Consider the following 24660-nt stretch of genomic DNA (forward strand, 5'->3'; position numbering starts at 1 on the left):
GGGTAAGCCTGCCGTTCAAGAGTAGCTAGGTGGGTAGATGGCTACGTGTAGAGAGACACACGATACACTATAGGTAATGGAGGTCGGCAGACGGACGGACGGACACACAGACAGACAGACATACATACAAACAGACAGATAGCCGGACGGACGGATGGATAGGCAAGATAGATAGATAGATCGATAGATACATACATACATACATACATACATACATACATACATACATACATACATGCATACATACATACATACAAGTTTTATTTTTTTCCGTTAATTTTAATTTTGACGAAGCATACCTTTAAATAAAATTATTTCTATCAAGTAGCATGTGCGTGAACTGCTCAGCTCTTTGTCGATATATATTGTGAGAGGCTTTTCTGCTGTTTTTGAAAACTACTCATCGGGTGACATAATAACGTTCTATTGGATTCTGTGAAGCCTGAATTAACCCAAAAGTAAGTATGAATCTCAACGAGGCGACTATATTATTTACTCTTTTTCTCTCGTCAGCCGATATTCGATGTTCGAATCACCATCTCCATGGAAGTCGTCACGTGGGACAGTGTTAATATTGGATTAGGATTTCCCCAATATTTCTTCATGGCACACGTTAATGGAAACAGCAAATACTGCATATTGAAATCAAATATGAACACGGTTTAGTCAAGTGGAAGCAGGCAACGGTGAGGAGTGTTTTTTGTGCGAGCGCACACAACCTGTTGTGTGTGTATAGAGTGGTAGACAGTTCTGTTCCCGAGTGACGCTATGGCTACCAACTCTAGCGTCTCTCTTTTTAATTACACAAAGCTGATATTGCGTTTACCAAAAGGGCTTTCAAAACTGTGAATTGCTTTTCCACATATATGTTGCACTTTAACTATCGAAAGGAGAGTTTAGTCTAGACATACATATGTGTCAGTCTCATCTTAATGGAATCGTTTCTAATTATGTCTCATATTTAGCACTGCCGGATATTGGCGTCGCATACGAAAATATATCAAAAAGATTGGTTTTCATATTTCAAGAGAATTGATAACGAAGGAAAAAATCAGTAACACAGTATTACTTCCTGTATTAAAACATGATTGCAATGTTATTTTGATTAGAGTAAAATGCTTTAAAATCATTTTTTAAGTGCCACATATTAAAATGTAAACAATTATATTCAATGGCTGTGAATCTATCTGGGTAGCGCACCAACTCGTACAAACATATCTGTGATTGAAATACAGTGTCTACCACACTGCGCCAACGACTTTCGTACGACACCAGCACTCGTCACCTATCGTCAGTCATCGTCCATTCAATTAAACTGATAAAGAATGGCGAAAAAAGCGATATGTAATGCAGCTTTACGCTACGTTGCCATTTTTTGCTTCATTATTTTTCTCATGGCAATAAATCGCACATATGCTCTCTGATATTTGACGGGCTACTGCTGTGACAGAATGAGACTTATAGCAGCAATCTGTATTTTCTTAGTTGTATACGGCCATGTGTTTTCCTGACAATGACGCTTTTTGCGGGGTTGTGAAAATTACGCCATGCAATCGAACAGCAAACGACGATTTGGAAGTTTACTTGACAATTAAATTGTGACAAAGTAATAAACTTTTCACTCAATTATACATATCATTTTTTCGATAATTTACCAGTAATTCGCCGTTTCGCAGTGCAAAAGATAACAGCTAAAACAACAATAACAACTGCTGAATCGTCAATTCGGAGTGAAGCAAAAATTTAAAATATTTTGTGTACACGGGTATTATTAATGTTACAGGCACATTTGAGTTAAAAAATAATCGAATTGCCTCGAGGCCTTTATTTGCTTTACCCTATTTGAAGGATATAAAAGAACAAGTTGTTTGGCCAGAAAATTGTCCGTTTCCTTGTCCAATTAAGCTCACAATACGTATGCTTGGGCGAGGCCATGCTACGTATAGATAAATCGAACACAAATGCAAATAATGCATGATCTCTTCATTATCTGCAGTGCTTCCCAAGGTCTTTAATCAAATGATATAAAAAGTATTAATACACTTCATCCTGTCTGTGGTACGTACTAATGATGCTGACTGCCGTTAAGTAATCATTGACGCCCAATTATTATCATTTATCCTTATTAATCCAATATAGCAATAATACAATGAGGGCAACAAAAGTCAAGGGTAAAAATAGCGCCTATTCTTCGGTGACCTTTTTCAAGTACACTTTTTAGGATCGATCAACCAAATGTGTGTTTATAATCACCTTCTTTATAACTACCAAATCTTTGATTCTTCAGAATGCGTCTAAGCTAGAAATGCCTTGGACATCATTCTTTTCGTATCGATTAGCTGAGCACTCGTCGGACAGCAACTAGACAAAAAATACAGAGCTTATAAATTATACCTAATGGCCGTACAGACCATTGAAGGTACGGTATTGAATGCGTATACAAAGCCGAGAGAACGTGTTTTCCCCGTCAAAGCAGTGTTTGGGATCGCACAAAAAGACTTGCCATTCGGTATCCCTTATTAATGGCCTGGCACAAGGTTATTTTTCTAATTTGAGCAATATATATGATCGATACAGCCTTGCTTGTTGATTCGTTCCCGCGAATTTTTCACCATAATTCTCATATCCAACCTGAAAAAATCTAAATTGAAGAGCGCTCAACATCAACAATGAATATGAAATATTACGCAGTTATAAAAAGTGATTTAATAGAATAGCACGTTTACTTATTTTTCCACTGATATCCAGCGACACCTACTTCTAAAGTCATCACACTGAGGAAGTCTTAACACCCTCCCCCCCCCCAACTCATCACACACACCTCCGATCGACAAAAATGCTAAGGCAATAACTTCATATCGGAAAACGAACAGTATTCAATTTCCGGAATAATGAATTAATAGGAGGATTAGGCGACGGAGTTGACAGGCGCGCGTTTGTAAAGTTCATCGACTGTCGTGTCAATGAGACAGCATTCATCCGTCAGAGAGACAGAGACAGTTTGCGAGGTCTATTAACAGTTTTGTTATTTATGTATAGTTGCGGCGCATTCTTGCTCTATTCTCTGAAGCATATTGCGATGAGTGTAGCAAAGTATATCATTCATGTACAGTATATATGTTTTTACACTGGCTATTCCCTTCTAAACTAATTACAGTATATGCAGATTCCATCTTTACTTATTTTGGGATACCATCACTATGGAAACTAGTTTATGGTCTGCTTAGACTACCGTGACGTCACAAGGTTCGTTGTAATCAAACGTAAGTTGTAAACAAACCTTATCAATGACATTGACGCTGCAGTGTGGATCGATCTGATCACGCCTGATATCACTGATGACTCGATGACTTTTGTAATAATTACACGCAGAGAGCCACTGAATGCATGACGTACGTAAAGGAATGCAGGTAGTGTAAAGAGACATGCCTACCAACAGTTTCCTGAAGGACAGACTTGTAAATTGGTGTTTCATTCTAAAACGTAGGCTCTACTTTATGTGGCGCGGCGACCTCTCGCAGGCTGTCCCCCGGGGTCGATGGGAAACAGTGAACTGTAATAATGTACATGTTGTTCTCGTTGATGGTGGATAGATGTCAAACCTTATCTGACCCCGATGATTTTCAAACGATGGTAAATCGACAATAATACTCAATATGTACATGCATATTGAGCGGTAGGCATTTTCTCATCAGCAATTACTAAAACAAAATTGAAATTGTCATGGTAACTTAATGTAGTTATTTTCAAGTCCTTCCCTAACATTCCGAGTACTTAAAAGCGATCTTCCTGTGGCCTTACCTGGCCAGCACCGCCATTCATTCCAGATAAGAAAAAAAAGCCAAATTTGAGTTTTCCCGCGAGATTTGGCGAGACTCTACCGCGAGTGAGGAATTTATGTAAATCAGTCGTTTAAAATGTATGCTGCATAAACACAGCAATGCGATATTGCTGTCGCTGTACAGCCGCGCACACTCCACACCGTTTCGTGCAGTAATATACCTATTCAGTGTACTCTGGTATGTTGATTCTATTTATCAGTTTATGCCGGTCGGCGTATCAATTTTACACTCGTCTTTTCTGAAATGTCCGCAGTTACCAGCTCTCGGTCGCATATGGTAGCAGGGCGTATTTGATCTCGCCCGATGCAACCTTGCCGCCAATCTTCTTAATAGTTCCTATCCTTTTGCGAGACACACATTCAGCAAAGTCGGTGATGCAGTAGTCCAGTTTTTTTCGTGTCCTGGGTGAAGCGTAATCAACAACCAGATTTGACTCGTTGTTACGGGCGACAGCTGGAGATCTTATAACTCAAACTGCTCATACCAGAACATTATCCCTAGAATTAATACTGGTCCTAGCCGGTAATATTGAGCCTATATTGAGGTAAGTGTTAGTCATTCGTCATGTTTTTAAACAGCTTACTTAATTTTCCAAGAGGCGATTTTGTAACTTGTACTTCGCGCAAAAATCAACAGTAACCCCGCCACGTTCTATACTGAACGCGTTAAGTTTTAGCAATCATTTCATTAGAGTATTTACAGTGTATTTCTAAATGTGTTCCAATATCACGACCTTTTGGTCTTCTCGGTGAAGGTGGGTTTTCTATTTCACCTAATCGCATTCTTGAGTTATGACCTTTCGCTTTATGCACAAAATTTTGCGATATCTCAATCGGAAACACGAAATTTGCCACAGAAGTAGCAATTCTGTACATTTAAGCAACACTGATATTTCTCAAATAGTGCGTGATTTTCTTAGCATTCAAATGCACGAATTTAGCGGTCACTCGATAATGTTTGTCTCCGCTTTCTCGGCCGTTTTATATTTACTTAAATATGTGCAATGGCAGATTATCTTTGTAGGACGGTTGGCTCAGTGTAGCAATCTGAACCATCTATTGTGAGGTGTTACACCGTTATCCGTTGAAACGAAAGTCTGCGTTCAGCGTACACATTTCATCGTTTGACGTCTGCTGCCTACATAGCGGACCGTACGCCGACTCAGTAAATTTCACTAAAATCCCACACCTTGATTCATAAATTTATCTTTTTAGAGTGTACACGCACGTGGTCAAGCCCATGCTTTATTTATGACTGTAGACTATAAATTATACAGTGATCATTATTATAACAATAAAAAAGCGATTTCCATAAACGTCATCTCGTGGACGCTTAAACGCTGGCCTTCCTATTTTTAGCTCAGTCGTCCTTATTCTCAAAAAAAGAGTGTGCAGATTTTGAAGATATTTCTGGACACAATTTAAAGAAGAAAGAGGGGTCATTCCGACTCGCAAATTGTTAAAACACTTTGAAATTTATGTACGAGTAGACAGGCGTAGCATTGCATCACACGAGTCGACAGCCAAGTGCTTTTATTAATGAGCGGTAACGACTCAGTAATTGCACCGTCAATTTAAAACTGCAACTAGGGTGTTTTATTAGTCGTTTAGAAGAGATTGTGATAACTGGGGCGAATGGCATTTCGATGTACAGGCCGTGTTTATTGATGAAAAATGTCGGCGCGAGCGGCTGGCGGCCATCCAGCTCGTTCATTTGTACATCTGTGCGACTCTTTGTGGTTCTCCATTAGTGGTAGACTTGGAGGCTGGCCGCTTTCAACTGTACCCCGGGTCTCCCCGACACGAATCATTCAAGTTTGAGAGAAGAAACGCTCGCTTTATCCGCAGGTCGCCCGGGTCTGAGCAATTACCGTCTGCTCAAACACAAAATCGTTCGCCTCGAGTTCCGAACGTCGACGCGAGAGTCTATTTTTTAAAACGCTTTAACCAACCTATCAATCACCGTCTTGACTCACACATCGGTGACATGAACAAATATTGGTAACAACTCCCTCATGAATTCATCATTTAAATCTCAGTCACAGGGTTGCGCCTTTTTCAATGACTCAACAACATCAATTTAACCTTTATTTTGTCCTTTTTTCCTCGACCTGTGTAATCGTTCGCACTATGCTGCCGCGAAGAATATTAAATTAGGCGGCAATTATGTGGCTAGCACATGTTCCCCAATAACCCACGTTTCGCAATATTCTAGAGTATGGCTCAGAAGATACACCCCAAATGGGTTTGAAAAATAATTCCCCCAACATGTGCGTTCGCCTAAATCCATGTTTTTCCCGCCATTATCTTGTTAGTGTTCGTAACTCGTAAATATAATTCGACTTTTGTCATGTCAACTTTCATGAGAACTTACTTATCCCTTCTAAACAGTACGTTTTCGTTCTAGTATAACATTCGATTCGAAACCTGTGAAAACGCGGCCCTTTTTGTGTGTACAATGGTGTTATCTAGTGTCATTTAAGTCGACTGAGTAATTCACAGAGGAAACACTATTGAGAAATTTCACCAAAAAAGCAGGACCCTCGCTATTCGGCAAATATAAATAAAAGACTATAAAAGACATTGTTGTTGTCAGACATTTGAGGACCGAGCGACTAAAAAAGGAGACTGAGTTGTTTTTACGAATGCATGTCTGGCTGGTATTTTTTTTGTATTAAACGCACTGGTGTTTTATGCACAGCTTGACATATCCAGTCAACACAACCAATTACGTGGCATAGTGTTGCGAAATAAGCATATCAGTGGCTTGAAGGACTGTTGTTATGTAAGCTTCATCGATTGTCAGTTTGATGGACCATGGAGGTAGAAGGAGAGACGAAGTCGCTTGTTGTGTCTAGAAGAAATACGAGACTATTCAGAGTACAACGAGAAAACCAAATAATGACTACATAAGATTTGATTTTAATGGAAAATATATGTACACTTTGTATGTTTTAGATCGCCGCTTTCATGTGGCAGTTGTTCGAACCTAAGCACTGATCAGTTCTGGTACACGCCTGATATGTCGAAGCCTACCTGAGTGTCTATGAATAGGGCGCAGCGTATGATTTGTCTAACCTTTAAGGTAGTACCAGCCTCGAATGACAACTGCAACCATTCTCTCACCCAATCCACAATAAAAACCAGGGGTAACCCGTGCAAAGTTTGGTGCTAGAGAAACACATTACCGAATGTATTTACCGATACTTGAAATTCAAAATGGCCGCCATGATTCCTGTGTTAACTCTATGGGGTAAAATAGAATTTTCGATTTCGAAAAGCTAAGGCAGTAAACATTTTTCTTACTGCAGGAGCTTCAAAATGAACCCCCACAAGTGGTAGATCAGAAAAGAATTGTAGAACTTTGAGAGTTCGAATATCTGTGCCCGAGGCTCATTCTACCTTAGGTATTCTCAAGAAGGCTATATTCTTCCGTATAGGTCACTTGCAGTCATTTCAAAAATAATACAAAATAGTCACAAAATAATGTTCAACGAAAGAATGTGTGTCTTTTATGAACTTTCACTTTGTAGACGTTCCTTGTTCAAATATTGCTGAAAACGTATCATCTACCTTTCCTGCACTTAGGCTGTGGAGAAGAATCTTTAAGAGAGGACAACATGTCACTCTTATATCAATGTAGCCGTTGATGGCGCCTGTTGGGTTTTTTTGGGGGGGGGGCAGGCACAACCATGTGACATGTGACAACCATGTGACTACCGTTTGTGGCCGATCTACCTGTTCAATTTGAACACCTCGAAATTGTCAGCGGCGAAACGACGAGGTTTTTTAATATAGCAAGACGCGTCGTTGCGAAAACAAACATAGACATATCAAATCACCCATAGACATAGTGAGGTCGGAAAGTAAATGTTATCGGGTTGCGACCCCAGCCTTCTGTGTGAATGGCACAGATATATACCGTAACCAACTTGGCATTTTAAGAGGAAATTAAACTACTTGGCACCTATTATTATTGGTTGATGAAATCAAAACCAAAAGCGTGTCTGAAGCAGCAGTCTTATAGCCCAGCCGTGAAAGAAATAAAACGGTCATACAGACTTGTCACGCCGCCGAAGCGGTAATGTTTAATCTTGATAATTGCCACTATTGAAAAGCGGTTTGATTTCCGCTTGAAAGTGGGATTAGCCGAAAAATTAAATTACAAAGCAATTCGCCCCCACCCCCAAACTATCTTTGTAGGTTTCATATAGGGATGATTTGTGTGGGTAAAGTGTGTTTGTCCTTCAGGCTTAGCTAAATGTCAGAGACAACAACTACAGGAAGTAGCCTTCGCAAGCGGAAGATATGCACACTTCGCCTGAACGCTTCGCTCTGTGAGCGTAAAATGCATTGTGAAGCGAAGAGAATGCAAACAACGTCAATTGTGCAAACGGCGATATCACACCCTCCTCACGCTTCCAATTGGATTTCACGCTCCACTGGTGATAACCGTCACCAAAGGAACCATTAGTACCCCTGGAGGAGACGTCACCCTTGGCAAGTTATGGTAGATCGATGTACGTGATCTAACTGTAAAGAAATATTGTATGAATTTAGTGGAAGTTTTGAAGTCGAACCGAATTCTCATCTCAGTCGTAGTAGTTACTGTAAACATACATACATACATACATACATACATACATACATACATACATACATACATACATACATACATACATACATATGTTGATATATGTACGTAGATAAATATGCAGAACAAGCGTAGACGTAACGCAGATCTTTGGCGGCGAACCAAGTTTACACTGTACTTGTGCATATATTTGTGGAAATACGAGGGTGTTCATAACCGTTGTCACGTACACATAAAAACCAGCATGACACGGTATCTCCGACTTCATAATTTGTATACAATGGCGAACAATGGCGAAAGGGGGATTGCCTTTAAACAATGCCAAAAATATTGTTTTAACTCCATGTCAGGCATTTGTCCGTTCTTAGTAATCGTTAAGATTGAACAATTACGTTAACGCCCCTCTGGACAGAACATTTACAGGACCAGTACCTTTCGATGATTTTTTCACAATTTTTTTCTTAATGTCAACTTCAATTTCTTGTTATACATCCTAAAGCATGTTTATATTCACAGTATTATTCAGCCTGTAAGCTTAGCATGTACATGAGTAAACCGCATCGTCATTTTTGGCAAGTGATTTTAATCTTGACAAGAATTCACCTGTAAACAATAAGAGTGTACCTTACGTGTGTTAAGATGACAAGCTAAATAGTTGGCGTTTCAACCTGCTTTGGGGAGTAGAATAAGAACCTGTAATTAACAAAGTTACGAAGCAAAATAAAAGAAATCATCAAGAGCTACAGCTACTGGTCCTTTTCATCCCTTCCTTTGATCCTGTGTTCAATAGCAGTGTTGGGAATTATGAAACGAAAGTTTTCACAGAAATTCAGAGAATGCTTATACAAATTGTTTGTTTGAAAAATGAGAATGGAATTTCTGAGTGTATTATTATTGCTATTAGTCCATCTTGAAACAAAATAGCAGGTTTTGATTGATGATTATAAGCAGCCGACGTGTTTCAGCGACATGCAGTTTGTTTTTTCTTGAAAATGGGCAGCCTCCAATGTACCATGGCGGTAATACCTCCATGAATGTATTAACTCTATGAAGAGAATGTGTCACTGGGATAAAGAAAGTGCCACTGTCATTCTCATCACTACTACCAGATAGAAATTTCTGGACTTCTCCGAGTCAATACGTGTGTTGAGAGAGGTATGGCAGCCTGATTTTCACCAGTGATATGGAAATTTGCAATGCACAAATACCATCATACTGGTACAAGTTGTTCACAACGATGTGTGTTAAATATAGTTCATTAAAGTTATTTCACTACTGTGTGTCAGTGGCGTAATTGAGAACGTCAATGTAATCATTTTGATGGACAGTTGACTGTCTATGAAAATACGAGGAATTTGTTGCATAAAAGAAAAAATCCGGGATTAGAATTGTATTACTAAAGGCAAACAAATCTGCCTAAAGGACAATACCACTGATATCTAACCATGTGATGGATCAAGTTACTAAACCCCGACGCGGGGTATAAACTGCATAAAAGCATACTTGTATCGGACGACAGCCGATGAACACGGATCGTGCCACGAAGTCAAGCTCTGTCGTAAGATTTGGACGAATGCTGCTTTGATTCCTTCAATAACGAAACATTCTAATTATGTACGTTAACGTGACCTCGGTTCTTTTGACAAATCCATTCGCCTAGATTTGATGATTAAAATATAAGATTTTTTTTCCTTTTTTGTCGAATTGCCATGACATTACCATAAATGACACGAACCGGGGAAACGAAGGCTGTACCAGAAGAGCATGGCTGTATCTGAGCCCGATCGTGATTTGAGAACAAACAGTGTTGTTACCAACGCACTCATTATTCTGAACCTTGCCCAATAAACACCAACCCAAACTCGGCATAAATCCTGATTCCTAGCCTCTTCGGGTTTAAGCGCATGGCGTTTTTTTTAAAACCATATTACTTTGGCCTTGCTCTCCTCTATTATCTGTCAAATCACGTTTTTTAGAGAATTCTTTTGTGGTTTTGAAATGGCTGATAGTACGTCTGACATTGAACTTGTTGTAGAAATATCTATGGCATATGCGTGACTTCCGATCGCGACAACTGTAAAAAAGAGATGCGACGTGTCAAGTTCGTCTGTCTATCCAGCAGTAACATTTTTAAACGGGGTTTTTGTCAGCAATATTGGTGATTTTCCGTCAATGCTTATCATTATGATCGCACAAAAATCTACATTTCTAATGTGCGATGGAAGTGCATGTATTACAAAAGCATAAAGACTCAAAGTCAAAGTGTTGTCTATTTTTATTCTTAAATTTAAATAATTTGTGTGAAAATCTCGCCAAATGTCAAGCTTTTATCGTAATTATTTTTTTGAAGAGTACCTTGGCGGCAGAAACACCGTATGATATAATTTCTCAGACGTACACGCGATGTCATAGCCCGGCTGTGACATCACGTGTCTGAGAAATACATGAAGGCTCCATTAACTCAGCGACATCCTACGCCTCTACTTTGTTATCAGGGGATTAATCTCACACCCTTACACAGTTACAAACATATACCTTGTAGTGTACACAACACTAGCACTGCAAGAGCTACATTCACGTTCATCGTTTGACAGCGAAGATTTTGTCCAGAAACACCGGTGTTTGTTCTTATGTTACATGCTCAGCTAAACTGGTAGTGCTTGCAAGGAAACAAATTGCTGCAGTCCAGTAGCCCATAGCCTTCTTTGGTGATGTATGGATGGTGAAAAAATTGTGGACTGCAGCAAGTGCGTAGAATAAACTATTAAAGGAAACTTTGGCCATGAACTAGTTGCTACCAAAGATCACATTTGCTCATGATCAATACCCATTTCTAAAGTGAAGGGTTTGAAAATGAAGCTGAAATTCATTAATGAAGGGTAAATTATGTCACCAATTAATTTCCTTTGAATATAGTTCCATGCGCAAGCATACACGCCTGAGTGAGTCGTCACAGACAATACTTTTTCGCATCAGCTGGGTAGGATTAACGCAATGAAACACAAATAATTTTACGGAATACGTCACTTGTTACCTGAGTTTCCCATCAAGGAACTCGTGTTTCAGGTATATAGGAAGTCAATGTACTCTTCCATTTATATTTAGCTCACTTCATGAGGTCAATGCCACAGCCATCAGAAGTACACGCGCATTATCACCTCTTCAAGCTGAGAAAAGTCGAGACTTGTTTTAGATATATCTTCACTTAGACATTCACACAAGCACAGTTCTTAACACGCTTTCTTATCAAATGTATACTCACCCCGTGTTACGAACAACACCTCTGATACAAATGTCACGTCGGCTGGCACGGCTAATGCTTCTAGCCACACAGTGCGTTAAGATACGGTGCTCACTTGACCTTAACTTTAGCATCGACAGTGAACGGCTAAGGACCAGCAACACAGAGTGTACTTTTGTCGAAATCTGCACTTGAAGACTTCCACTTTTACTGAAACTTTCCGTACAGAGTTTGGAACTAGAGAAACAAATTACCTGACATTTACCGATATTTGACATCGAAAATGGCCACCATCCTGTGTGAAATCTATGGTAGAAAGTTAAATTTTCTTAATAACCTAAACAATGAACATTTTTCTGACTCCAAGAGCTTTAAAATGAACCCCACAGGTGGTATAACTGAAGAGCATTGTAAAAATTAGAGTCTTGAATATCTGTCTCCGAGGTATATTCTATTATAATAATCCAAATCAAATTCTTCAAGAAAGCTAACCCTCTATAAAAACTCACTTGCAAAATGTGGCACGGTGATTGAGAGTTTCCATTCTTCACCTGTTTATTCACTCAATGGTATGCCTGTTAACGTTGTTGACTTTTTAAAGTTAATCCGCCAATGGTATCCTGAGATAAATGAACCAGCAGGCATTTATTTGACAACTCCATAGTTCTTCAATAGATAATTAGAAACTGATTATAGCAAAGTTGTGATGTTGACTTGCTGAATAAATAACACAAATCCGAAAGACCTTATATTACCACATTCTTCATTTGATGAGCCAGTGAAAGGTGCAAACAGGGATCTTGCTTAGGTCTGGTAAGACCTTTGAGCGACCGCACGTGACCACCCAAAATAATCCGATGTTAAACGCAGCAGGTTGCATATATCTTATACTGTAAGCGCTTTTGTATACTAAGATCAAGGAAGAAAGAACAGTTATTTTATCAGCCGTATCTCTGACTAAAATGACTAACTGTGAACAACTCACAAGGGCTATCAAGTGACTGAAAACTCACAAACAGTTAATGTTAACAACCAGGGATGCGAGAACCAAGGATTGGAGACTGACGCTTTAAGACGCATTTCATTGTAATTTTCTTCAAACGCCATCAAGGTAGCAAGGGAATTTAAAATCCCTTACTTATCACCCTGTCTGCTTCTACGGATAACGATGTCGATATTCTATACCTGTGTCGCCATAACTACATCTTTTTCTGAATTTCCCGTTCTGTTTTAATGTGACATTGCTCAACAGAACAGCATATTCCGAACTAATCTTTTAATGCATGTTGTTACTCTTATAAAAATTCTTTAATTGCTTGATAATTTCCAATGACTAAATGACTACTTAAGAGTGTGGCAGTAAGAAAGACGTTGACCTTAGTTCTGACAGGTAATCACAGATGGCAACCTCTCTCCTTCTAATTGGTATAAAGCGACTTTATAAGATTTGCACTAGCGTAATTGCAAGTCAGCTACCCAATTTCCGCCTGTATTGAAAATCTCCATTAGCCAGATTTATTAGTCATTAAGTTCAAGGAGACGTTTTCTTTTAGATTGCACTCAACTTGAGATGAATTGTGCCAAACGGTTTAAGTTATATGAAAATAAACAAAGAACTGCCAATCTGAGTCGCCCTCAATCAAACAACGTTGGTGAGCAGAAGCCTAGATGCATAAACTGCACGAGTAACTTCTCGCACGTATTACCGCGTGCGTATATGTACCTAAAAACCACTCATTAATCGCTCAGTTTATGCATACCTACTCAATGTATATGCAAATATTACCATCACTGGTTTGCCTGAACTTAACTACTAATCTGCCCTTTCATGCCTGCCAACCTCTCTGCCTATTTACTTACCAACTCACTTACTTTCCTTCTTACTTACTTACCTACCTGCTTACCTACCTGCATGCCTATACTGTACCCACCTTCTCACTCACGTACTTTCTTACCTTTTAAACAACCAACCCATCATCCTACCTACCTGCCAATCTACCTGCTCAGTAATACCTACCTACCTACTCACCTACCTACCTTCGTACTACCTACCTTCCGATCGACCGACCGACAAATCATAAACCGAAAAGAAATTACCCGAATTTACAGATGTGAATTTCGAAACGGTCGCTATTTTGCATATAAATTCTAAGAGTGAGAATAAAATTTGCTTTAAAACGGCGAAACTGAATATTCTTGGCGGTTTTAGAATTTAATGTTAACTTACCAATCTCATTTTGTCACGACTAAGTGTAACATGCAGGTACATGGTAAGCATGCAAGTGAATGTCGCCTGAATGCAACTCACTGTCACGTGACGTGCAGGCAATTCGTTTTGTTACATGTGCATGTTGGACTGTAATTTGTCGTTCAATCGCTGAGAACTGAAAAGCCATCAAACGTCACTTGTGACTGACCCGTAAACTTATCAATGTCTAGGGTAGGATCGTGCCAAGGTCGCCGTCATTTGTGCGTCTGGCTGCTTTGATTGTTTGGGCAGCTGCGTAAACTGGCCATCATTCATTTCATATCGGAAATATAGAAATCTCAGCGGTCCCATGAGGTATATGGGTGATTATTTCATTACTTTCCACCGGAGGAAAAAACAACAATACACGATATGAATTTCATTTAATCAAATTTTGTGTTTATCGAACGTCATGGGCTGACACCACTTAACCTCGTTAATGCCCGCTACATCAGCGACCACGCCAAGGTAATCTTGTTACATCAAAAGGGATTCTACAATTTACACACTCCTAGCTGACATCTCGTCAATCGCCATGCTCGCTAGATTTTAATTTGTTTGTCCAACAAAACATGCAACGAAGAGCTTGCCTACTCAGCTTGGACGAAAGCTCAGTAACTTAATGGTGTTGACTGCCTGCAATTTCACAAAGCTAAAAGTACACCGGTGACAATACTTGCATTAGGTTAAAGACTGTCAGGGGGTTTCTGACCGGTTATGAGATCACTTGTGGGCGTGTTTGTACACTTCGATGTCTGCTTGAACGGCAGAATCAATGTTCTTTTAGATTCCATCTTCTCAACCCTAGCTCTCGCCTCGCAGAATATTTCTGAATTCCAGTCCGAGAGATTTAGCACTATTCGATGTGTCAGCGCAAGTGTCGTTACGAACAGATTCCGAAAGGAACCGAGAAGTCAATGAGAGAGAGAGAGAGAGAGAGAGAGAGAGAGAGAGAGAGAGAGAGAGAGAGAGAGAGAGAGAGAGAGAGAGAGAGAGAGAGAGAGAGAGAGATGATTGCCTCATGGAATATAATAACATTTGATATTCATTATGGCCAACAAAGAAACAAACAAATAAAAAAAATAACTCTCGTGTAAAACCTGTCAAAAACATAGACTTTCCTTTTTGATAGAAATTGGTTCCCTTGGGCATTCTGCCGGGAGTTTAGAATTCTGTGACAACCGGTGCCCGATCCTATCGCGGCCTTCATTAAAATATTTCTTCTATAAGTGGATCTCCATGCACGTCTCTCCCGCAATCAACCCAATGCATGTACATGTGCTTATATTTAGCCTCCATTTGCAACTCTTCGTCGTACATAATCAATGAAGTTATCACAGTTGCGATCTGTTTCCAAATCCTTTTACGAGGCTTAGTGTAAGTGTCCACCGCCATAATGGTTTTATCACATGAAGCTGTGAATATTATGCGCAAAAGATTTCAGGACATGCAACCTGGTTTGCACACCGACATCGTGAAAAACCGCTCCAAACATACGTGATCAAATTTTGAGTAAATTTACTGTTCTGATAGTAACAGACATTTTCGCATTTAGGTGATATTGTTGTATTACTCATTGCTCCATTCAAAATTTACATGCTCAACAAAACAGGGTTTACATCTTCATTATTTTACGCTCTTGTGATAATGGCTGTAGTGCGGTTTGAAGAATTTTAATAAGCAGGTCACGGTCGAAGACGGTATCGGTGTGTGTTTTTTTGAAAGCTTTCGAATAATTTAACACAGTGCACTTAGACCATTAGGACTGGGATGGAAATCTGTCTTGAAGAGATGACGTTCGCGTAGCCTTAGCCTTGCTATATAGGCAAACTCCAAACTCATGAAGAATGTGTGATGAAATCGGTGTCTGTGACGACGCTTCTCAGGCATCGGCTCTCACAGTCGTGACAAGCGACTTTAAGGGCGACTCGCAGCGATTTCGTAGCTGTTATCCATTTGGGTGGCTGAATCTTACCAATATAATGAAAACAATACAAATAGACTCCCCAAGTGGCTGTGAATAGTGACAATCGACCAATCAGATATAACCTTGCAAACACGCTGCGAGTCAGCCGCGACTTTGCAGCGTAGTTTAACCGACGCCTTCGTTTTGAGCGTATAATGACTCTATAGTGTTTCTTCTTCCCCATACTCTTGGACATTATGTCAAAGTCATGTTCGCTTTTCGCATTATTTACTCCTGCAATGATTTATTTTCAATATTAATGACATTTAATCATTAGAATTGACACCTGAAATGCAACGCCGCTGTGGAGGCTAACCTTTGGAATATCATATCTATACGACATACCTGGCCTCTCTCTCATAATTGATGACCCCCGTGGACGAACTTATTCAGGATAGGTGGTATCACCTGGACCCCGGGCGAGATCTAACTACCTCCTGACTATGCACTACTTGATAAAATGTCACAATATTCTTGTAGTAGTGAATTTCTCTACAACCCCTGAAAAGTCCTTTATCACACATTTGCTTTCGAAATCTCCCGTTTCCTACAGCTGTTGTCAAATACAACTGGTAAGGTCTTTCAGATAACCGATAGTGATATAGTGGAAGGCAGTATACGAATAAGCAGACACAGTTCTATCTGGGAGTGATAATGGAAACGTTAGAGTAAAAAAGTAGAGTTTTGAATTTACGATTTGTCACGCTCTTGCAAAGTGAGTTGGCTAATGAAGTTTAAATGATTGATATAATCAAAAATGTTCAAAAAGACGGGCTAGCAAAGTTGTGAATGTAATATTGCTGTTAGTGTCTAAGTGGTAGAGCATCTCGAAATTTAGGTAGGCGGACAAGTCGGGCGCTTTCTGTTTATATACCTTCGGATAATAGGCTGAGCTTTTAGCACACAGGAGAGAGGGTTAGGCTCGAAAAGGGACAGTCATGCCATGGTTTTACGGGAAAGAGAAAACGAAATACATGTACCTTTAAATATCGACAAACACACGTGTTAAGTATCACCTCACAGTATTACACTAAGAAATTCGTTTTCATTGCTACCAGAAAGATGGTGTAACTTATTGTTTCATTTGCACGTTTTCTCGTACATACCAGATATTATGTAACTTCTATATTGAATATTTATGCCTGTCGGTAAGTGGGTTAATGATACGCCTTGTCCAACCCGGCTTTCAACTCATTTCATGATGCTGTACACAACTGGTTAATTCAGGAGGATAACTCGTAAATATCTAAAATATGGACAATGTTTCAACAAAAAGTAACGGAGAAGAGGTAGAACGAACCCATAACCTATAATAAAGGCGACCTTTAAGAGCACGTGATGAGAATTGTAAATGGCGGCTGACGAAAAAGCGTTGCGACACCCAAGTGCCAAGTCGTCTGTCCAAATATGAATTGCCATAAGCCCCGGGGTGGTATATAGCGAAATGCACTATAAATGATATATGACTTAAGCGACTGGTGTATACCTCGACTGCCTTAATATTATGTCGAAATGTATTACAAACTCTTGATTTTATCGTCACCTTCATTGATTTCTATTTTCTAGGGTCCAATATAAGAACCGCATAAAAATAGACCGTCTGTTCTGATTTCAAGGTGACAACTCTACAGTGTACTGTTAAAGGGTTGTTTAATTTGTGTGTACGCCTAAGATATTCACTGCAAAGTGAAGGAGAGCTTATAACGAGGTGAACATATCTTCTACAAGCTTCAAATTAAAAGGTATAAGACCTTGTCCATAGGTAGAACGCAACGGGAAATGGCTAAGGGATCTATTGCACATTTTCGGTTCAAAAATGCCCGACTTACTTAATTCACATTTGCAGAGGTATTTGATCAAAAAAATAAAAAAAATAAAAAAAATGGAATCAACTATATAATTCGTGTCTGACCAGAAGAACAAGTACCTGATTGATGAATCTACATATTAGTGTACGAAAAATCATTATTTTAGCGTCGGAATTTATGGAGAGATATACGTCGCGATGAACCACCCAGCAGCAAGTAATATATTGTCAATTTCGAAATTACGCTAATTTCGAAATGGTCAATAAAGGTACGAAGTAAATGTGAAATGCGAGTGCTGAATGGGGAAATATATAATGACCAAGTAAAGTTACTCATACATGTGTTTATGAAGCGGAACACTTATTTTTACATTAAACGTGAAAACTTAACCACTGCATCATTTAAATGTGATCATATTGTACAGAAAAGGATGACGTAACGGTTCTAGTTCCCGTTCAGATGCGTGCTTTCGTATTCCCATTGACAGGTCGACTATACCAAATACGTCATAGCCGTTGCTTTTAAGGTAGAACGCACCTCGGGGACAGACATTCGGACTGTCAAACGTTTACAATTGTCTTCTGATATACCACATGTGGGATTCATTTTAAAGTTCTTGGTAAAAGAAAACTTTTTGCTGGCTTAGTTTTTCAAAATTTGAAAAATTTTATTTTTCTCCGTAGTGTTAACACAGGGATGACGGCCATTTTGAATTTCTAATATCGGTAAATCTTTGGTTATTTGTTTCTGTAGGACCAAAATTTGCACGGTGACCCCCTATTTTTATTCTTGATTTTGAAAGAGAATGATTGAAAGATTCCTTGAGGAAAGTTAGAGCAAAAGTTTAAGTCTTTCACTTTCGAGGCGCATAAAACCTTAATGTCCATCGACTATTGTGTGGTATCACTGCAGTTATTGTCCTACAGTTACAGACGCTCTACCACAACGACATCAAAAGAATGGCTCCAGAGAACTTGCTTGTGATAAAGCAAGTTAGCAAATCTCAGGAATGTCCTTTGACTAACCCGCCTCTCTAATAACATTATACATGCCGCCATATAATACATGCAATTTCCCACGATAGGATGTTGGTGACGAAACTCAAGTGTTGTTCGAACCTCTAAGAGGAAAGAATGGGTCGTGAGGTTTGTTGAAATCGCAAAATATTATTTTAAATATTCAGGTAAAAAAAAAAACTATATGTAGGAACTTCAAATTCCAGTCGCCCAGCAGAACCAATTTCGGGGAAGATATGCTGTATAAGTGTGTGCAAAATCTTAACACTGACTTGGAACCACCATATTATTTTTGTGATAGACACTTCCCAATGGATTCATAGTTCAGCTTCTACTATGTTTTCAGCCTGTTAATTAGCTGGATTTGAGATAAGTCCATTCGATTAGCGTTTGTGTCATTTTCAATTTAATTTTCTCAATTTATGGCCACATTGGGGGGCATGCCTTTCCGGAAACTATTAAGTAATGAAAGAGCAAATCCCCCACGCACACACCTCGAGTGTTTTCAACACTTTTATATAATATATACATTTTATGATAACATTTCTTTTAATGTATTTTGTACAGAGTCGGTTTTTTAGTGTTCGATCGTTTTGCAATAAATTCGTTTTTGCGAGGAGACATTGCCCAGACTACGCTGCTTTCAGGTTGAAATCTTATTTTTGACGAGGGAAAAGAAATAGGATATTGTAAAAATGAAACGTTCTGAGAGCATACGGCATTAATATACGATGCAAGTGATATTTAAATTAATTTAATAGCCATCAGTTGTTATCAGATCAGCAGAAGTACATGGAATTGTCGCAGAAATGTCGACGTGAGAGCTGGTAGGAAAAAAGCATGAGTAGGTTCACTCTCGTGTGATCTCGCTGAATATCTAAGAAGGCAGGGTGTTCTGTTGACGGGGTGTTATCAGGAGTCTGACGCCTTATTCCTTCAAGTCGATGCAAGGAATCCAAGGGGACAGCAAACTCTGTCTCTTGTTGGTCCCCTGCCGCGAAGGAGTAGGCGTGATGGTATAAAATCTGGTTATAATGCTCAGTATTTAGCTGAAGATCTAAACTACAGCACTAGTTTGCCAAAATAGCAGTGACTTGAAGTAGCCTGTGCTTCGAAACTTGCACGCGTGTATGTGAATTTTGAGAGCGCGCTAACGTTAAAACTTCAAATTTAGTTTCATTCATTTATAAACTTAAGAATTTAGCTGAGAATCTCAGTATAACCTTGCAGACTGTCCCATAAGCTTCAGTGTAACCCAGAACGATGGGGCCTGTTAAGATTTTTTTTTTTACAGGCGACCATCATATCCTATTAAATCTGAATCTGCACCTCGGGCAACATTAGAAAGTATGTACTCAGACATGCTTGATTTGAGAAGCTGTATTTAATTGGTGTTGCTTTGGGCAAATTTTTAATTCTTAAGTGCAACTCGGAGGAACATACTCCGAGGGCATACATCGTAAGGCTCGCAGGAGTGGTTTTCTTTATACTCGACACGTGCGCCTCACCGCAGGGGCCCGTATCATACCGAAGTAGTCGCCGTCTCGGGGCACGTTGAAATCGTCTACACCACTATGCGCGCGTCACTGGGCTTACACAATTTGTAAGGGATGAAAGCACAGTACGATATTGCGGTACCATGCCAGAATTTCGATATATGAGTAAGAAAAAAACAGGACACGAAGAATAGCAATGATACTTTTTCTACTTGCATGCATTTTCTCATTCTTGGCTGATATCTTGCGATTCTGTACATCTAAATAATCTGATTTTCAACACTAGAATACTGTACTGATACTCAGGCCAACCCTGTCCCTGACACTGTACCACACTGATGGATGGGAAATGTCCGAATGGTAAAATGTGCCCTTGGGGAAACGTCCCTATATTCTCATTTTACTTGCTTTGTATGTTAGTAAGTGTTCTTGATCGTAATTGAGAGATAAAGTCCCCTGAACTCGCTCTGCGGCTTTTGTTTCAGTAAATCATTTCAGCGAATCGACCAGGGAGGGTTGACTTGCCCACAGTCCATGTCCTTGAGAGATTAAAGCGAATAAAACACGGAATCAAGTCAGCAAACTCTGTCGCGTTGAGTAATGAGCTCACTCAAGGGATCGCGAAACTCACACGAACTTTTACGTACGCTCTACGTACGCTGAGCGACAACTTGGCCCGAAGTATTTCCAAGTTGATCGTACAAATGCATACACAACGTCCTTGAAACCACAAAGGACTCCAGAGATGAATGCAGCATTGAAATTGACCTAAAGGACCAACTGCACGTATTGGCTGTCAGCGTTTGGATGATAACACGTAGTCCGATACGCATCGTTCACAGTGAAAAAGTTGAATTTTCTGTTTCGTGAACCCGCAGTTTTGAGACACAATAAGTGTCTAAGCTATGCACAAGTATCATGAAGGATGCAAATTAAACATGTCGTACAATTAGTGACGGCAGGTACCGATCCAAGACCACCGAAAATAACGTCAAGACTGACTGATTGTTGTAAAATATTGGTGTGGAGCAAAAGACTGACACATCGCTCAGTCTTTAGTCCGCGTTGGTAACCGTATAAAATAGCAATTGTAACGAGCAGTGTTACCATAGATTTGACAAGTAATATTTCTTTTAGCATGTGCCATATGCGGATTTGTCGAGTTTCAGTCATTATTTGTTGATCGGCACCAAGGTTGTATTTAATTTTTGCCACTTTGAGTAGCTAGGTATTGAGTTTTTATTAAGGACAAATAACTTTTCCCCTTTTCCAACGCCTTGTTGCACATGCGCACTAGATACATTGCCCGATCAAAATGAGATATGGCAGATGCCAAATTGAGATATCCGTTAAAAACTAATGTAAAATCCTTGCAGGCCTTTGATAGTCCTTTGTGCTTGTGGCGGTATAAGTCATATCATTGTCGAAAGTATTTTAGCTTTGTGGTCTAGGAAGTTCCGACGATGCACTTTTTTCACCTTCATTATTTCTATGCCACAATTTTCAAGAAAAACGGCTCTTTATGTGAATATTTTCTTGTTCTGTAATGTTCATGGGGCAATAATTTTCATCCTCGTGTACAAACCTGGTTCTAAAAATACTACAGGCATGCGTGAATATATTTTTCATGGTAGTCAAATGACAACGGCATGCATTTTCAGTGGCCCATTGGGAATTCGTTAAAAGAGGACTTAAATAAATGTGATGTACACCTCACAGATAGTGGCTGCGAGAGTATAACAGGTTAGATTATTTAGGCAGTAAATAAAAACTTTGAATTTGATGGATCCCCTTTTCAAACGAAAGTTAAATTTGCTCGAGGAGATGCGATGCAATCACAGCAGCGACTTTAGGATACGCGATGCAATCTTCTCGCGTGTTCCGCCGAAATGAAACTCGCCTTTATCGGCCAACGCACATCCTTCACCGATCGATATCAAAAAAGCGTGGTATTCTTGAGGCACTCACAAAAGCGACTTTCAAGACATTTATCAGTTTATTGAGAGCCTTTCCGATAGCGATACCACGTCCAAGCATAATACCCTTAAGCGATTAATTCAGCGCCTATTACAATATTCACAACGGCACTCTGTTCAATGCACATTTTCCTCGGCTTTATGAAATTCATTCTTCGCTCACAGAATTAGACTTAGAGATGCAATCTGTGCGATACTCCGCAAACCTGCGACCCACGCTTCAAACTAAAGGCGTCGTGTATTTTTCTCCAACAAAGTCTTGTTTGACCCAATCGTTTTCTACCATGGTGTTTATAGATATACTTGGAAAGTAAGACCTCACACATGAGTCGCTCAGTACATAAAGACATCGTATCACATAAACAGACGTGGTAATTTTGACATCCTGCAAGCTCTCTAAACTATTCAACTGCGGCTTTGAATGAAGGTAATACTAGATCTTCTGTAGGTATTTTTTACTTACATACGATAAAATCTGCTTCTCTAGGCAGAATATGGAAATTAATACATATATATAGGTACAGGTCAATAAATTCGGTTCCGCAACCATGCCTAAAACAATTTAAATGTTAGGATTGAAAAATGACGTTTTAAAGGTTTGTTGTAATTACATTTCAAAATGTCTCTTTTAATTATGTTAGGGAAGTAAGCTATTTCATAATTTTAAGTATTTTGGGTCACATAATGTACAAGACGGGTTTGAAGCTATCCTAATTATAGCATGCTGTCGACATATATGCTCGTTTCTGCACGAACCATTGTGCCGATGTGCTTCGATGGTCTAAGGTATGGCGAAAAAAAAACAATTCTTTGAATTTGTAACACTGAGAACTGCAAATTTGGACTTCAAAAGTGGTCATCACAGCTGTAACTTTTCGTTTAAAAAAATCACTCACACAAACATTCGGAGGACGAAGTACAGTTAAAAATCAACAAGTTTAATGTAAATCAAAGAAGAATGTAATTTACCTCTGGTCGGAAAACCAAGAAAGGACGTCGGTTGTTTCTAGAGAACTTAGTGCATTATGCTCAAACTTTTGCGGTCACTTTGTTTGTCATATTCTGAAGTATCATTAATGTCATGTGCTGTTGTTAGGCAAACAGGCATTCCATACTTTTCAACCATATTATGATGATTGCCAGTAAAAGCTTTAATGATAAAACAAAACGATCTCTAGAGTTACTTTGATCTACAATTTTAAAAACAGAATAAAGCGGTGTGACGACCAAAGTTGACAGTTACTATAAACTATTTGCGTTTATACCATAATAAATACGCTATTTTGAAAGTGCAAATCCAATAAAATTGAAAAAAAACCCGTTTGAACTGATACTTTTGTCATGAAGCGGCGTTGGTAAAGCTGAAGAAAGTGGGCCTAATCTACATTACGGAATTAATAAGATTTTCTTATGGGGCTTCTTGAATTTTAAGAATCAATCAGACCCAATAGAATTCTTTCAATTTGTAAAATACTTTCTATTCAGGTCTGTATTCTTCTTCCATCTTGTAGCGGCATGGAAAACAAAAAGCTACTTAGATACAATCCTTGGCAATGGGGTGATGCGACAATAACGACATCGAACAACTGGTAGAAATAATGAAAGTGTAATAAAATGTCGAGATAAAAGTTTACCTTTTCGTTCCGAGATTGTAAGATTCTAGACATATTTATTCACGATAGCAAAGTCACTATAAGATGTGCGTTATCAGTAGATCACATCGGCCTGTTGCTAAAGACACTATGCTAATCTTTTATGATCTCTCTCCGACAAACAAACACTATGCGGTCAATATCGACCATAATGAGTTTTGTTAAGAGTAGATCCATGTGCAAATGATGCAAAAAAGATTTAATCCTCATCATACAGGAAAACTCAACATAATCAATATCGATAACACTGCAACCAAAGATAAACGTCCTGAATTGATCCATTAATGCTCTCAAACATAACTTAAGCAGAAAAAACGTACTAGGTCTACTCCTTGCCGTCAGGAATCGAGTGATCCATTAACAAGGAGAAATGGAGAAATCTACATTTACACACACGTGTAACACATTATATATATATTATATATATATATATATATATATAGATATATATATATATATATATATATATATATATATATATATATATATATATATATATATATATATATATATATATATATATATATATATGTAAACACTTTACGTACGCACAGCATCCATTACGTGGGCTTTATGCTCTCGAGTGTTCAAACTTCGAATAATAGATATATTTTGTCCTTGATGTGTTTTTTTTGTCTACGTACTGTTCTACCGCTCTGTATCGAACAACGTCGTGCTCCCCAGAAAACAAAGAGATATGGCATTATATAATGTCTGAGCATATGTTCCCCCGCCGGGGCCATGGAATATCATGACAAAGCAGAGATTATAGTTTTCGGGACTTTTAAATCACCAATCATGGATGTTACGTAAAGAGTATTA

The 24660-nt window shown here is 39.0% G+C and overlaps 1 protein-coding gene across 2 annotated transcripts in view; it reads left to right on the forward strand.

Moving 5' to 3' along the window:
* Positions 1-24660, forward strand: part of LOC139133449 (histamine H3 receptor-like) — a 210579-nt gene that overhangs the window by 42679 nt on the left and 143240 nt on the right. Inside the window, exon 1 of one of the 2 annotated variants that reach the window (XM_070700051.1) lies at positions 3965-4386. The exons of the other annotated variant lie outside the window; for it this stretch is intronic. The gene's annotated coding sequence lies outside the window, so the exon portion shown is untranslated. Of the gene's footprint in view, positions 1-3964; positions 4387-24660 lie in introns of those variants that run through there. 2 annotated transcript variants of the gene reach the window in all.

Source organism: Ptychodera flava, chromosome 5, assembly GCF_041260155.1.
Source record: "Ptychodera flava strain L36383 chromosome 5, AS_Pfla_20210202, whole genome shotgun sequence".
NCBI classification, from domain to species: Eukaryota; Metazoa; Hemichordata; class Enteropneusta; family Ptychoderidae; genus Ptychodera; species Ptychodera flava.